The sequence below is a fragment of the Saccopteryx leptura genome, chromosome 1 (assembly GCF_036850995.1).
Source record: "Saccopteryx leptura isolate mSacLep1 chromosome 1, mSacLep1_pri_phased_curated, whole genome shotgun sequence".
In the NCBI taxonomy this organism is placed as follows: domain Eukaryota; kingdom Metazoa; phylum Chordata; class Mammalia; order Chiroptera; family Emballonuridae; genus Saccopteryx; species Saccopteryx leptura.
The window spans coordinates 237,056,972-237,070,214 of NC_089503.1; the positions used below are offsets into that span (position 1 = coordinate 237,056,972).

A 13,243-nucleotide genomic window follows, 5' to 3' on the forward strand; every position below is an offset into this window, starting at 1 on the left:
TGTCACGATTGAGACCAATCCCAATATTTCAGCCTTGTTTGCTTTGCAATTACGGGTTGGCTTGTGGCAGCGGTGCCACCGGGGCAACTGTGCAGCCGCCCGCTTTCTCCTCGGCACCCTCGGCGGGCGGAGGGGGCACCCGCGGAACCACCGCGGGGGAGGGGGCGGCGCAGGGGGAGGGGGCGGCGCAGGGGGAGGGGCGCGAGGGCGCGGGCCCAGGGCGCACGGGGCGCCGTTCACGGAATCGGACTCTGCAGGTTCCCGACGGAGCCAGGGAAGTAAATACAGTATCAATAAAATGTGCAACACACACGTGGCAATCATGTAGTGTCCTTACCGGCCTACTTTCTCTCCTCTCCCCTCTCTTCCAGCCCCATGACATGTTTCCCCAGTATTTGTTAGCGGTTCCTGGATTTCCCCTTCTCCCTCGCTGTTAAACCGTTAACATGATTTGTTGTATTTTCCATAGCTGCTTATTCTTGTTTGACTTTTTGTACAAAGTCATTTTAAATCTGCGGCAGGAAGAACGAAGCTCCAAGCCGCCTGGACGGGCTCCCGCAGGCGCGTGGCTGCCCCCAGCCTCCGTGAGTCCCGTGGGGGTGGCTCTGGGTGCAGAGCAGCCGCTGGGTGCGTTCGGTCCCCGAGCAGGCCGGTCGAGTCGGTTTCAGCAGAACAGTAGTTAACTCCAAATCAGGCCCTAAGCCTTATATTTCACAGACAATTAAATCTTGGCAGCTGTTTAACAAAAATGTAATATTTACTCTGCTCTATCCTGAGGAGCACTTTTAAAGTAAAAAACAAATACTACATTTCAAAAAAGAAAATATGATAATAAATCTCTTTTTTATGGATTCTCTCTGCATAAGTGGAAACAACATGATTTAAATCCTCGACACTCCCCCTCCCCCCCCCCCCCCCTCCAGGCACAGCTGAAGTTATACAGATACTGTCTTTTAACACACATTCCCCCTGTCTGGGGTTGGTGGAAGGCACCCGCATTTGTTACATTCAATTTATTTAGTTTCCAAGATTTCACACCCCTCCCTGACCCATGGAGTCTAATGCAACAAGGATTATGAAATAATTAGGTCTGGGATGTGAAGTCGATTTTTACACGGATTCTAGAAGGATGAGCATGACTTGGGTAATTGTTTTATAATTTCATATTACTTTCTAAATGACTACCCATCTTCCTTTCATGTCTACGTCTGAAGGAGCTGGGACCGTTGAGGCAGAGAAATAGTTTTATGAGACTCTGAAGTGCATATTAAAATATGCTTGTCTATTATTTAAAAATGTATAACTATGGACCTTTATTTGTTTGCTAGTGGTCATAAAATAAATTCATAGCCATTCTTGCCAATTAGCAATCTCTTTTATGCCTCAAAAAATATTTAAATTGGACTGTATCTACTTGGACTGTATCTTCATTCTTCTGTGTTATTCTCCCATAGTAATATTTTGGTTCTCAGTTTAATTTAAAGCAAGCCTCAGAAATGATGGTTTCCTAAACTTGTGCAATAACAAAGCCACGGAGTAATATTTCAAGTCCAGAAGTCATGCCTACCCATGTATATCTCCCATGGAGTTTTTTTTTTTTTTTAGCTGATTACTTTAATATTTCAAGAAATAGGCAGCAGTAGCTAGAAAGGATACCATTTCCTAAAAATCCTCTCTTAACAACAAAAAAAAAATTGGTCTGGCATATTATTCAATGCACAAATTATAATATTGGTTTCATGTGTGTTAATCTGTTTAGTATTAAAACTGCTAGAGTGTCTTAACCACTGACATGTTTTACTACACTGCTTTCAAATGGGTGATCTCAGGTAATTATGAAGATTTTGATGTTAATCTCATGTTAAGTGAACAACTATGAAAATAACCTTAAAGCATTATTATTCTTATATAAATGTCAACAAACACATTGTAGAGGGAGCATGATTACTTTTTATCTGACATTATCCTATAAGAACATGGCTGCATTCATTTCTTTTAAAATCAGGGCAGTTTTCAATTGCTTTTTAACAGATATTTTTTCCAAAACAGCATTTGCAATGCCTACAAACCACAGAAACTTTGTACTGACAGATATGTACTTTCCCTACATTGTTGTTAATTAGCTTCTTTGCAAACTCACTAAATAGAATAAATACAAACATATCAAAATGTAGAGAATAATTATTAGGGTCTACATATTTATTAAGTTAAACCAATGTTATTAAAATTAAAAACATGTGCCTAGCATGTAAACGTTTCTTTAAGAATTCTTTTTTGGATGCACAGTTATTATTTTGAAAGCCAACTGAGATTTTCAAGTTCTGACTTTCCACTCTACACAGGCATTGCATTGTTTTAAACAGTAGCCCCTGGAACAGTACCACCCTTGGTATTTTAGACTTCCAAACAACAATTGAAATTGGATAAATGCTTTCAGCTGGGAGCACTTTCCTAATACCTTTGTAGGTAATAGGATTCCCTATTTGTGCTGGGCGACAAACAGACAGTGCACTGGACAGACTGCATACTCTTTAATTGCAGAATCTGGGAGAAAGGGGAGTTTTTCTATGAGATTGCTTGTGGTACATCTAAGAAAAATCCTGTTAAAATGCAAAATCAGAAAATAAAAGTGAGTGTCTTTTCTAACTACAGTTATGAAAAGATGGCTTAAAGAGGGATGTCAAATATAAGAAGGGAGGAATGCAGAAACAAAATCTGCAAAAGACAGTCTTTTTAGGGAGGGTCTGGCTCTTTGTCTATAAACAGGGGAGTGATGAGTTGGAGCCACATCAAGGACTAGATTGTTTTTTGTTTTCTTTAATTTAGTAATTTTATGGTCAATTTTTTCACTGAATGAAAAAGCCCAATCAAGAAAATATATGTAAATTCTTGTATGTGGGAAAATACTAGCTATCTTGATTTTTGATATTGGATTAAAATATAAGAACCCTTACTCCACCATACCATTGTTCTTTCTAAATAAAATAATGTTAAAATTAGTGTCAAAAACCTTGCATTTTTTCAAACTTGTGTTTAATTGGAATAATAGCCTTGGCTGGGTAGGTCAGTTGGTTAGAGCATCGTCCTGATACATAAAGGTTACCGGTTCGATCCCGTGTCAGGACACATACAGGAACAGATCAGTGTTTCTGTTTCTCTCTCTTTTTTCCCCCCTCTCTAAAATCAATAAATAAAATACCCCCCTTTGAACAATAAAGAATATCCATAGGATGACTTCTGTAAACTCCAATTAGCTGAGAAAAAAAGTGAAAAAACTTTTTTCAGGAAGAAACCAGGTAACTGGTTATGAATCTGGGATAAATAAAGCAAGAAATTGCCTCCTTACATTCAGTAATTCTTTCTGCTTTTCCACCATTGTTAAGTCTTTGCATCTTGTGCTGTTCAAGTAAAGATAGCATCAGCAATAAAATTACAGTAACTAAGTAAGTGGCTATTTTTGCTTTATTACAATATAATTGTTTTATTATAATATATACTATATATTGGCTGTTGAACACTTAGTTGTTTGATTACTGAATTTCTGTTTTCAGGTAGAGTGATATTTAATGAAGTGTTTCTAAATTTCAATCTGATAGTTGGTCAAAGATACAATAGTATCATGGTAACAAAGTGACATTTGAATCTGTGTGGTGTGAGCTGCACTTTGTAAATTACAGTGCTTTTAAAATATGACCTGGGTATTTGTAATGAGAACATCTGAGAAGAGCAACTCAAGCCTCCTCAGCCTACACAGGCAAGAACACCTAACCATGTAGGGAACATGCCCTAGAAGCATTTCTCTGTTGAAAATGCCATTTCTCCACCCCTCCCCCTAATACTTACCTAGTTGTATTTTACTAAAAGGTCCCAGAATTAAGAGTGGCTGCCACTCACTGGTCTTTTCTCTTGTTAAATATTATTAGATGATTGAAGAGTTCACTCAGCTGTCCCTGTGTTTTATGTTCTCATTGTTATGTGACAGTAACTAGATCATGAACTGAATTTTCCTCATTGCCTTGGATCCCAGGAGTTTTAACTTACAACCTCAGATCCATCAGAGTAAATAGTAAGCCATATACACTTTATTGCATTATTAATATGCCCTGCTTCATGTCAGTAAGCATTTGAAGCAGTTGTTTGAAGAATTAAGACAATTTTTCCAAGTTTGTTTGTAAAAATAACTTCTGTAAATGTAATTTTGTAATTTATTTTGATGTGTATTACAAGATCAATATGTATTCTGGTAAAAATCTTGATTCCAAGAAGAAGCAAAATCACATTTGGAATGTGACAAATTTTTAAAACTAATTTTGATTATGTTATAAATATATTTTAATGATACACATAAATGAAACTCTTATTATGCATGTAAAGCAGCATAACATGGTGATTAAGAGCAAAGTCATTGGAGTCAGAGGCACAGTTTTGAATCTTGGTTACAACACATACAGCATGTGGTCTTGGCAAAATTATTTAGCCATTCTCCACTTTATTTACCACATCTGTAAAAGGTGGATAATATTTTTAGACTTTGTCACAGTGTCATGATGAACATTTGGCGAGATGATTCACCCGAGTCTTTTTTTTAATTATTTTTTATTTTTACATAGTTTTTTTTTTAATTAGAAAAGATTAAACATTTTACAGAAATATGAAGTTATTAGTTGGCTGTGTGTTTCCTATTAGGTTATATTACTTCACTAGACTCTATGACACTAGTGAGATATGTTGAAACTAATACAAAAAGGAGGGAAAGACCAAGATATGGACATATCAGTAGAAATACAGAGGTACAGCAAAGAAAAAACACATTAAATGTATAAGTTATTTACAAGCAAATAAAACATATCCTTCTGACTATTGATAATTAGAACTCACTCTCGGATTAACTACACTGTTATTTCAATGTTTATAATGTATTATAATACTCATATATACTCAGGGAATAAAATTCAGGTAATAAAAGTCTAGGTAAAAATACTGCTCTCCATTTTTGTGTCATCATCTCCCTTGCTACCCTTCAAGCAGGAAACTTACACTATAAATTTTCTGAGTATTATATTATGCAAAATGTACTTAAAGTAGGAATTGGTAAAAAGCAACCTGTTCTGATGTCATTATGTTTAGTGTTTTTCGCCGTGGGTCACCAGTCAGCAAGAATTTTTTCCTTTTTGTTTCAGATTTTGGTGAGATTATCTTGTTTTATTTTTACTCACTGTATCTCTATTAACATCTGAACCTCAGGCGAAATTATTCTTAAATTGGCAATTGTACCTTGGCCGTGCAGAATTCTGACTCTCTGCTTTATAGCCCTTCATCAGTCTAAGAAAGATTGGCTAAACCAAGTCACCTCCTGTGGAAACGCAGATCACAGTTGCCGGATGTTCAAAGCCATAAGTTGGAACAGTTGAAGAACTCCAGAAATTTTGTCTTCACACAATTCACTTAAAATTGCTTGCTTCTTGAAAACACGTACAGGTTCTCCATTAACCGTTACAGGGAGTGTTCAGGTTACGACACATTTCTGTTCCTATGACAGTGACATAACCCAAGTTTTGATCTAAGTTGAAACACTAGACTAAGTCACTTACCTATCCTAACACAGTTAGTTGTAAAATCATAACCTAACACATAAAAACACAACTAGCCACAAAAAAAGGAAAAAGATATAAATATACTGTACTGTGCTCTGTACTACGTATTCTTCTGCGTGTGCAACCAAAATTGTTGCCCACGTAGTCTGTAAATATGACGCCAATGGTGTAAGCTGAAGCACTCATGTTTCATTTTTTTAAAGTTTTTGTGGGAGTGAGTGTCATAAACTTGAAACGTATATTGAGACTGTCGTAACCTGAGGATCCCGTTTGTGTATATATGTGGTGTATTCACAACAGATATTCTAGGGCATTCCTGTATTCTGAAAAATCATATCTGTAGTTCACATTGATTTTTGACTTAGAATGAACCTAAATATGAGAAGTTTCAACACAAGCACTCTAAAAATATTATAAGATTCCTTCTTAAAGGGTAGCAAGCTGACCAGGTGGTGGTGCAGTGGATAGCGTGTCAGACTGGGTTGCGCAGGACCCAGGTTCAAGACCCCGAGGTCGCCAGCTTGAGCACGGGCTCATCTGGTTTGAGCAAAGCTCACCAGCTTGGACCCAAGGTCACTGGCTTGAGCAAAGGGTTACTTGGTCTGCTGTAGCCCCATGGTCAAGGCACATATGAGAAAGCAATCAATGAATAACTAAGATGTCGCAACAAAAAACTGATGATTGATGCTTCTCATCTCTCCCTGTTCCTGTCTGTCTGTCCCTATCTATCCCTCTCTCTGACTCTCTCTCTCTGACTCTCTCTCTTTGTCTCTGTAATAAATAAATTAATAAATAAATAAATAAATAAATTTAAAAAAGGAAGATAGTGACAGAAAACTGTCACCCGAGTCTTTTAGGAGAGGGTCTGGCATAGAACAAGTGCTCAATAAACACTGGCTCTTTTCTTTGGCATGGCTCTGCAAGGTGAAGAGTGCACGCCAATGACCTTCCTGAGACCCACTATATAAGTGCGGGGATGTTGACAGCCCACGGACATGGATATCTGTATAGGGAGTCTGCATCGGCACCCAGCCATCAGGGTTGACAGGGTGAAGGCAATGGCTTCTGGCTGTCTTCAGAGGCTCTAGAAAGGTATGTGGAAATGGTCCTAGTGATAGCAACTGTCAGACTGCCTGAGCACATTCAGCTTCATGCCATCTTTTCCACGTGTGGTGTGGTTTGTTGGAGCCTGACCCAAAGGTCTAAACTGGGGGAAATAACAACTTAAAGAAATGAAATTTCCTGGGTCAATGGTGCCTAGAAGATATCTATCTATCTATCTATCTATCTATCTATCTATCTATCTATCATCTATCTATCTATCTATCTATCTATCTATCTATCTATCTATCTATCTATCTCTATATCTATATCATCTATATCTATTTCTTTTCTTGATACCAAGTGTCAGATGTGATTTATTCTTTCCAAGAGGGTGGCTTTTATGGCACAGCCACAACTCAGAGGTTCAGATTCTGATGCTGGAGCTCTCCACAATTAAGCAACTTCAAATATCATGAGCCTTTAATGAGGGGGGGAAAAACCCCATGTTTTAAATATCAGATTTTTTTTTGTTTAAACATTACCATGGAAAAGCTGTGCACTTTAAACAAATTACTCAATATCTCTGAACCTTACTTTCTTTAAATGTGAAATCTAGCCTTCCAAGTAAAGAACTAGATTAAAGGAGTAATGGGCATAAAGAGCATAAGATGAAATAAGTCCTTGATAAATGCTAGTTTCTTTCCTCCATGTCCCTCCACTTGATCCTTACATATTCTGCTGTACATGCATCCTCTTAATCCATCCCCAGTGCCACTTATAAGCTTTGTTTCTGTTCAGTTTTATAGCTCTGTCTCTCCTCAGTGCAGACAGGCAACTGAGGTCCTGTGAATAGGGTCTCTTCAGTTTATTTAAGTGCACACCCCAACAGTAAAACATTTTAAATGTATTGATTTATAAATTATGGATCTGCAGTACTTTACAGATATAGTATTTACATTATAAGCCCATGCAAAGCATAAACTTAAAAAGGGTAAGATGAAGAATTAAACTGTAGTTTTAAATATTTTAGGGTGAGATTCAGCAGAATCAACAATGGATGCAAATTCACATTTCAAGCACTCCTGGTCATTGAAAGATGCTTCAGTGGATTTACTGTTTGATTCATACTGTCAGTCAATGTTTCTGCCTTGACTGAGCAAGCCCAGGGTTTCAAATCAGTGACCTCAGCACCCCAGGTTGATGCTTTACCCACTGTGCCATCACAGGTCAGGCTCTGCCTTGTTTTGTGGCTGACTAAAGCTCTTAACTAGGAGGAGAAGCAGTTAAATTCTGCCATTTCTTGTTGATAGTTTATTCATGTAGCCTTTGAATTATCTTTAATCTAAAGTATTTTGTGGGAATTGTGTTAAGCCCCTTATCTGTTTGGTGAAGGTTACTTTAGTTAAAACTGAAACTGGAGAAACTATAACGCCTCTCAGTCCAAGTGAGCTTGTTCGGGGGCCCCTGGGGGTTTCAGCTGAGATCTCCCCGCCTCCCTAGGGACACCCTGTGTGTGCCAGGCAGCTGTTGACTAGGACCAAGTGAGGGTGTTGGTGAGCTCATTTCTGATTGTTTATTATAAAAACAAATATAAAGAGAATTTCTAATAGGGTCTTCTTGCACTCCATTTTCTAAAGTCCTAGTTGTGATTCCTGCCCTTTCTCTGCTGAGATGTTTTACAGCAGAATGAATGAGACTGTTAGGTGCACTGGACTCTATTTTCTACAGCTTGCCTTACTCTCTTTGCCACGTAGTTGAATAGCGCTTCACTGTTTACAAGTCACTTTCATATATTTCTTTCATTTGAAGTCATTATTTCTGTCAGGCTGGTAAAGCAGGTTTGAACCTGGTCATTCTAAAGATGCAAAAGATGAACCATCAGCTGCGTTGACTAGATGGGAGGAATAATTGCCCAAGTTCACATAGTTAATAGGTAGCAGGGTTGGGTTCACCTTGTTTTCTAAAAGCTCTATCATGCTGTTTCTCTTTCATCATTTTAACTCACTTTTTAAAAAAGTATTTTTTCAAAATTGATTTTAGAGAGAGAGCAAGGGAGAGAAAGAGAGTCAGAAACTTCAAGCTGTTCTGGTATGTGCCCTGACCAGGGATCGAACCAATGACTTCTGCATTTTGGGACATTCTATTTGTGTGTGTGTGTGTGTGTGTGTGTGTGTGTGTGTGTGTGTGTAACAGAGACAGAGAGAGTCAGAGTGAGGGACAGATAGGGACAGACAGACAGGAAGGGAGAGAGATGAGAAACATCAATTCTTTGTTGCGGCTCCTTAGTTGTTCATTGATTGCTTTCTCATATGTGCCTTGACTGGGAGGCTATAGCAGACCGAGTAACCCCTTGCTTGAGCCAGCGACCTTGTGCTTAAGCTGGTGAGCCTGTGCTCAAGCTGGCGACCTCGGGGTCTCGAACCTGGGTTCTCTGCATCGCAGTCTGACACTCTATCCACTGTGCCACCACCTGGTCAGGTGGGACAACATTCTAATCAACCAACCTATCCAGCCAGGGCTTAACTGACTTTTTAAACTATATTTATTTTTGTCTGAATTGAAGGGAAACAATTACATATGTAATGTAAAAATATACATATTTCAGGCCCTGGCCGGTTGGCTCAGCGGTAGAGCGTCAGCCTAGCGTGCGGAGGACCCGGGTTCGATTCCGGCCAGGGCACACAGGAGAAGCGCCCATTTGCTTCTCCACCCCTCCGCCGCGCTTTCCTCTCTGTCTCTCTCTTCCCCTCCCGCAGCCAAGGCTCCATTGGAGCAAAGATGGCCCGGGCGCTGGGGATGGCTCTGTGGCCTCTGCCTCAGGCGCTAGAGTGGCTCTGGTCGCAACATGGCGACCCCCAGGATGGGCAGAGCATCCCCCCTGGTGGGCGTGCCGGTGGATCCCGGTCGGGCGCATGCGGAAGTCTGTCTGTCTCTCCCTGTTTCCAGCTTCAGAAAAATGAAAAGAAAAAAATATATATACATATTTTAAAATAATGTTAATATAAAAAACATATTAAATTTGAAACCCTTGTTGCTGCTTTTTGTCCCAAACTGGATCTCTGGCTATGGATAAAAATCGACCATGGCAGCACCAAATGCAGTTGAAGACGTGGAGGAACTGGATCATTCATATTTTGCTGGTGGGAATGTCAAATGGTACAACCAATCTGTTTGACAGTTTCTTAAAGAAATAAATATGCAACTGCCTTATGACTTAGCAATTGTATTCCTGAGCATTTATTTAGATAAATGAAGACTTAAGTTCACATGTGTGTGAATGCTTTTTTTTTTTAATCCATTTTTAGAGAGGAGAGAGAGAGAGGTAGAGAGAGAGAGAGACAGAGAGAGAGAAGGGAGGAGGAGCTGGAAGCATCGACTCCCATATGTGCCTTGACCAGGCAAGCCCAGGGTTTTGAACCGGCGACCTCAGCGTTTCCAGGTCGACGCTTTATCCACTGCGCCACCACAGGTCAGGCCATGTGTGAATGCTTCTAGCAGCTTTATTCATAATAGCCCCTAACTGCAAACAGCTCAGATGTACTTCAATGAATAAACTGTTAGTCATGTTAACAGTTAAGCATGTACTGTCAATCAGAGTACATTCATGCCATGGAATACTACTCAGCAATAAAAAGAAATAAGTATTGATAAGCACAGCAACCTGAATAAGTCTGCATAGAACTATGCTGGGTGAAAAAGCCAACCCCAAAAGACTACATGTATTTACAATTCTTGAAATGACAACATTACAGAAATGGAGAAAAATTTCAGAGGTTACTAGAGGTTAAAGAGTGGTAGGGGTGGAAAGGGAGTGTGGCTATAAAAGGGCACCAAGAGGGATCCTGTGCTGACAGAAGTGTTCTGTATCTTCACCTGTATCAGTGTCAATATCCTGGTTGTCATATTGTACTATAATTTTGTAAGATGTTACTGTTAGGAGAAACTGGGTAAAGGGTGCATAAAAATCTCAGTTTCTTCCTCCCTTCCTCCCTTCCTCCCTCCCTCCCTCCCTCCCTTCCTTCCTTCCTTCCTTCCTTCCTTCCTTCCTTCCTTCCTCTCTCTCTTTCTCTCTCCCTCCCTCCTTTCTCTCTCTCCTTTTAAAAAAATGTATATTTTATTTATTTTAGAGAGAGAAAGGGGGAGAAAGAGAGACAGAGGCAGGATCATCAATCTCTTCCTGTAGGTGACCTGACCAGGGATTGAACCAACAACCTCTGTGCTTCGGGGCGATGCTCTAACCAACCAAGCCACCTGGCCAGGGCCTTCCTTCCTTTCTTTAGTAAGAGAGAGAGAGAGAAGGAGAGAGGGAGAAAAAGGAGAGAGACATACAGGGACAGGCAGACAGGAAGGGAGAGAGATGAGAAACATCAACTCATAGTTGCAGCACCTTAGATATTCGTTGATTGCTTTCTCATATGTGCTTTGACTGGAGGGTTCCCAGCCAAGCCAGTGACCCTTTGCTCAAGCCAGCGACCTTGGGGTCAAGCCAGCAACCATTGGGTCATGTCTATGATCCCACTGTCAAGCTGGCAACCCCACACTCAAGCTGGTAATCTTGGGGTTTCGAACCTGTGTTCTCAGCGTCCCAGGCTGATGCTCTATCCACTATGACATTGCCTGGTCAGGCAAAATCTCTGTTATTTCTTACAGTTGCATGAAAATCTACTTACCTCAATGGAAAAGCTTAATAAAAAAGTCACTGTCCTGCAGTGACCTCCAGAACTGACCAGAAAGTAGAGGCAGGATGGGATTGAGAAACGGAGTCATAAACTTAGAATGATTTTCAGCACATCATTCAAACTCTTCTGAATGTCTTCCTTCTGATTTTTATTATACACTGTAATGCATAGTTGCTGCAATTTTGGGAAATTAAAAAATTCCCTACATCTTTGTCATAGGACTTCGCCAGTTTGCAAACCACAAAGATTTTTAAAATTCATCAGCTGACTGCTTTACATGTCAGAAAATAAAACCGGCTTACATTGAATCTGATGTCGCAATCTGTTTTTCAAGGTCAAGCAGAGAAAAGTTTTTATTATCCTTCTCTTTTTTCCCCCTAATTTTTCTTCCCTTTTTCCTTATTCTTTTTGAACCCATCTATCCCCATATTGTACTGTTTAATCTAAAAAAAACAAACAAAAAACAAACCCACTAAGGGTGCATATTATAAACAGAATTACTAATGTCATTCTTCAAATGAGATATATAAAGTTATATTGATTCCCTACACAGGAGCACACTCTTGCAGCAAGCTTGGATAACAAGTATAATTAAACAAATCTATGATAATTTGCTGAGCAGAGAAAGTCACAGCAGTATTACAGAGAGCTGGTCTGGCTCTCCCAGGCCACCAGCGTGGTCACGGGGCCCTCTGCGAACACCTGACAACGCCGGAGAGTGATTTAGTCATTGCAGAGGGGCTGCCGTCATGACAAATAGGGGTTAAATTGTGAGAATTTTAGGACATATTTTGGGGAAGGATTAAATAAATCAGGGGACTTGCTGACAGCAAATAGTATCTTTGAGTGGCTGATTTGAAACACAGAATTGGAGAGCTGAGATGAATGCCAGGTGGTCGTTGGGAGCTGGAAAGAGTCCCAATGAGTTGGCTGACTTAAGTCTAGGCTTCGTTTCAGCATCATTAAATAATCTTTAAGTGATGACTTCTTAATTATCATCCTAAGAAAAGAGTATGCTAAATACAATGGTGGCCTTGAGATGTGTTAACCTAGGAAATACTCTTTATAGTTTATTAAATGATTTCCCTCATAGTTGGGTTAAAAGCCCTAAAACTGCTTCTTTGTCATCTTTGCAATCCTATCACTATTTGTGTTACTATAACACATCTTTTCCAAGGAACTTAAAAATGCATTAACTTCTTATATCAGAATGAAAAAGAATTTTTTATTCTAACAATGCATTTAAGCCCCTATTCTCTTAAAATAGTGGATAATAAATTTGATTCAAGGATGTTATTGTCGGACGTTAAAATGAAGCCTTTTAACTCAACTAGCTCTCTCACAGTGGAATGAGAGATGTCAGGACAGGCCATTGGTACCAGACAGCTTGAAAAAAATTTGTAGCACACGTGGGCGTTTCCAGCTGCTTACCAGAAGGACTTGCGATGGAGTGCAAAGGCTGTGAAACAGGTGAACATTGGGGAACAAAAATCCCCAGCCCCTTGTCTTTTAGGAGAATTTAGTATGACTGGTCTACCTCACTTTATAGTTTTTCCAGACCAAATAGACAAAGAAAAAACAGGAGCAGCAGCAACAACAAGACAATTAAAATCCCTAAGCTAACAACACTACAACAAAAATTTTAACGTGAATCAAAACAAAAATTGGGCTTTTATGAGGTTGACTTGAGGTCAGGAAAAGAATGATAAACTTTTGAGAGGAAGAAAGAAATCATCAAAGCAAGAGAAGCTCAAAGTGGAGTTTAATAGCAGCTATCATATTGCGCCTAAGCCTTGACCATTTCTGATGCAGCTGTTTCGCTTTAAGATGTTCCCATCCCTGTTCCCCTCACACAACCATCTGCAGTGACCGCAGGCACACAGCCAGGCACTCTGACCAGTCTAGAGGACTGTAAACCCCTCAGAG

At 39.7% G+C, this 13,243-nt stretch overlaps 1 long non-coding RNA gene across 1 annotated transcript in view; it reads left to right on the forward strand.

Annotated features, from left to right (window-relative positions):
* The first annotated feature begins 6,623 nt into the window (after window positions 1–6,623).
* LOC136389165 (uncharacterized) overlaps window positions 6,624–13,243 on the forward strand; it is a 46,444-nt gene continuing 39,824 nt past the window's right edge. The window contains exon 1 of the long non-coding RNA XR_010748280.1: window positions 6,624–6,686. This is a non-coding gene — a long non-coding RNA (uncharacterized lncRNA). The remainder of the gene's footprint in view (window positions 6,687–13,243) is intronic.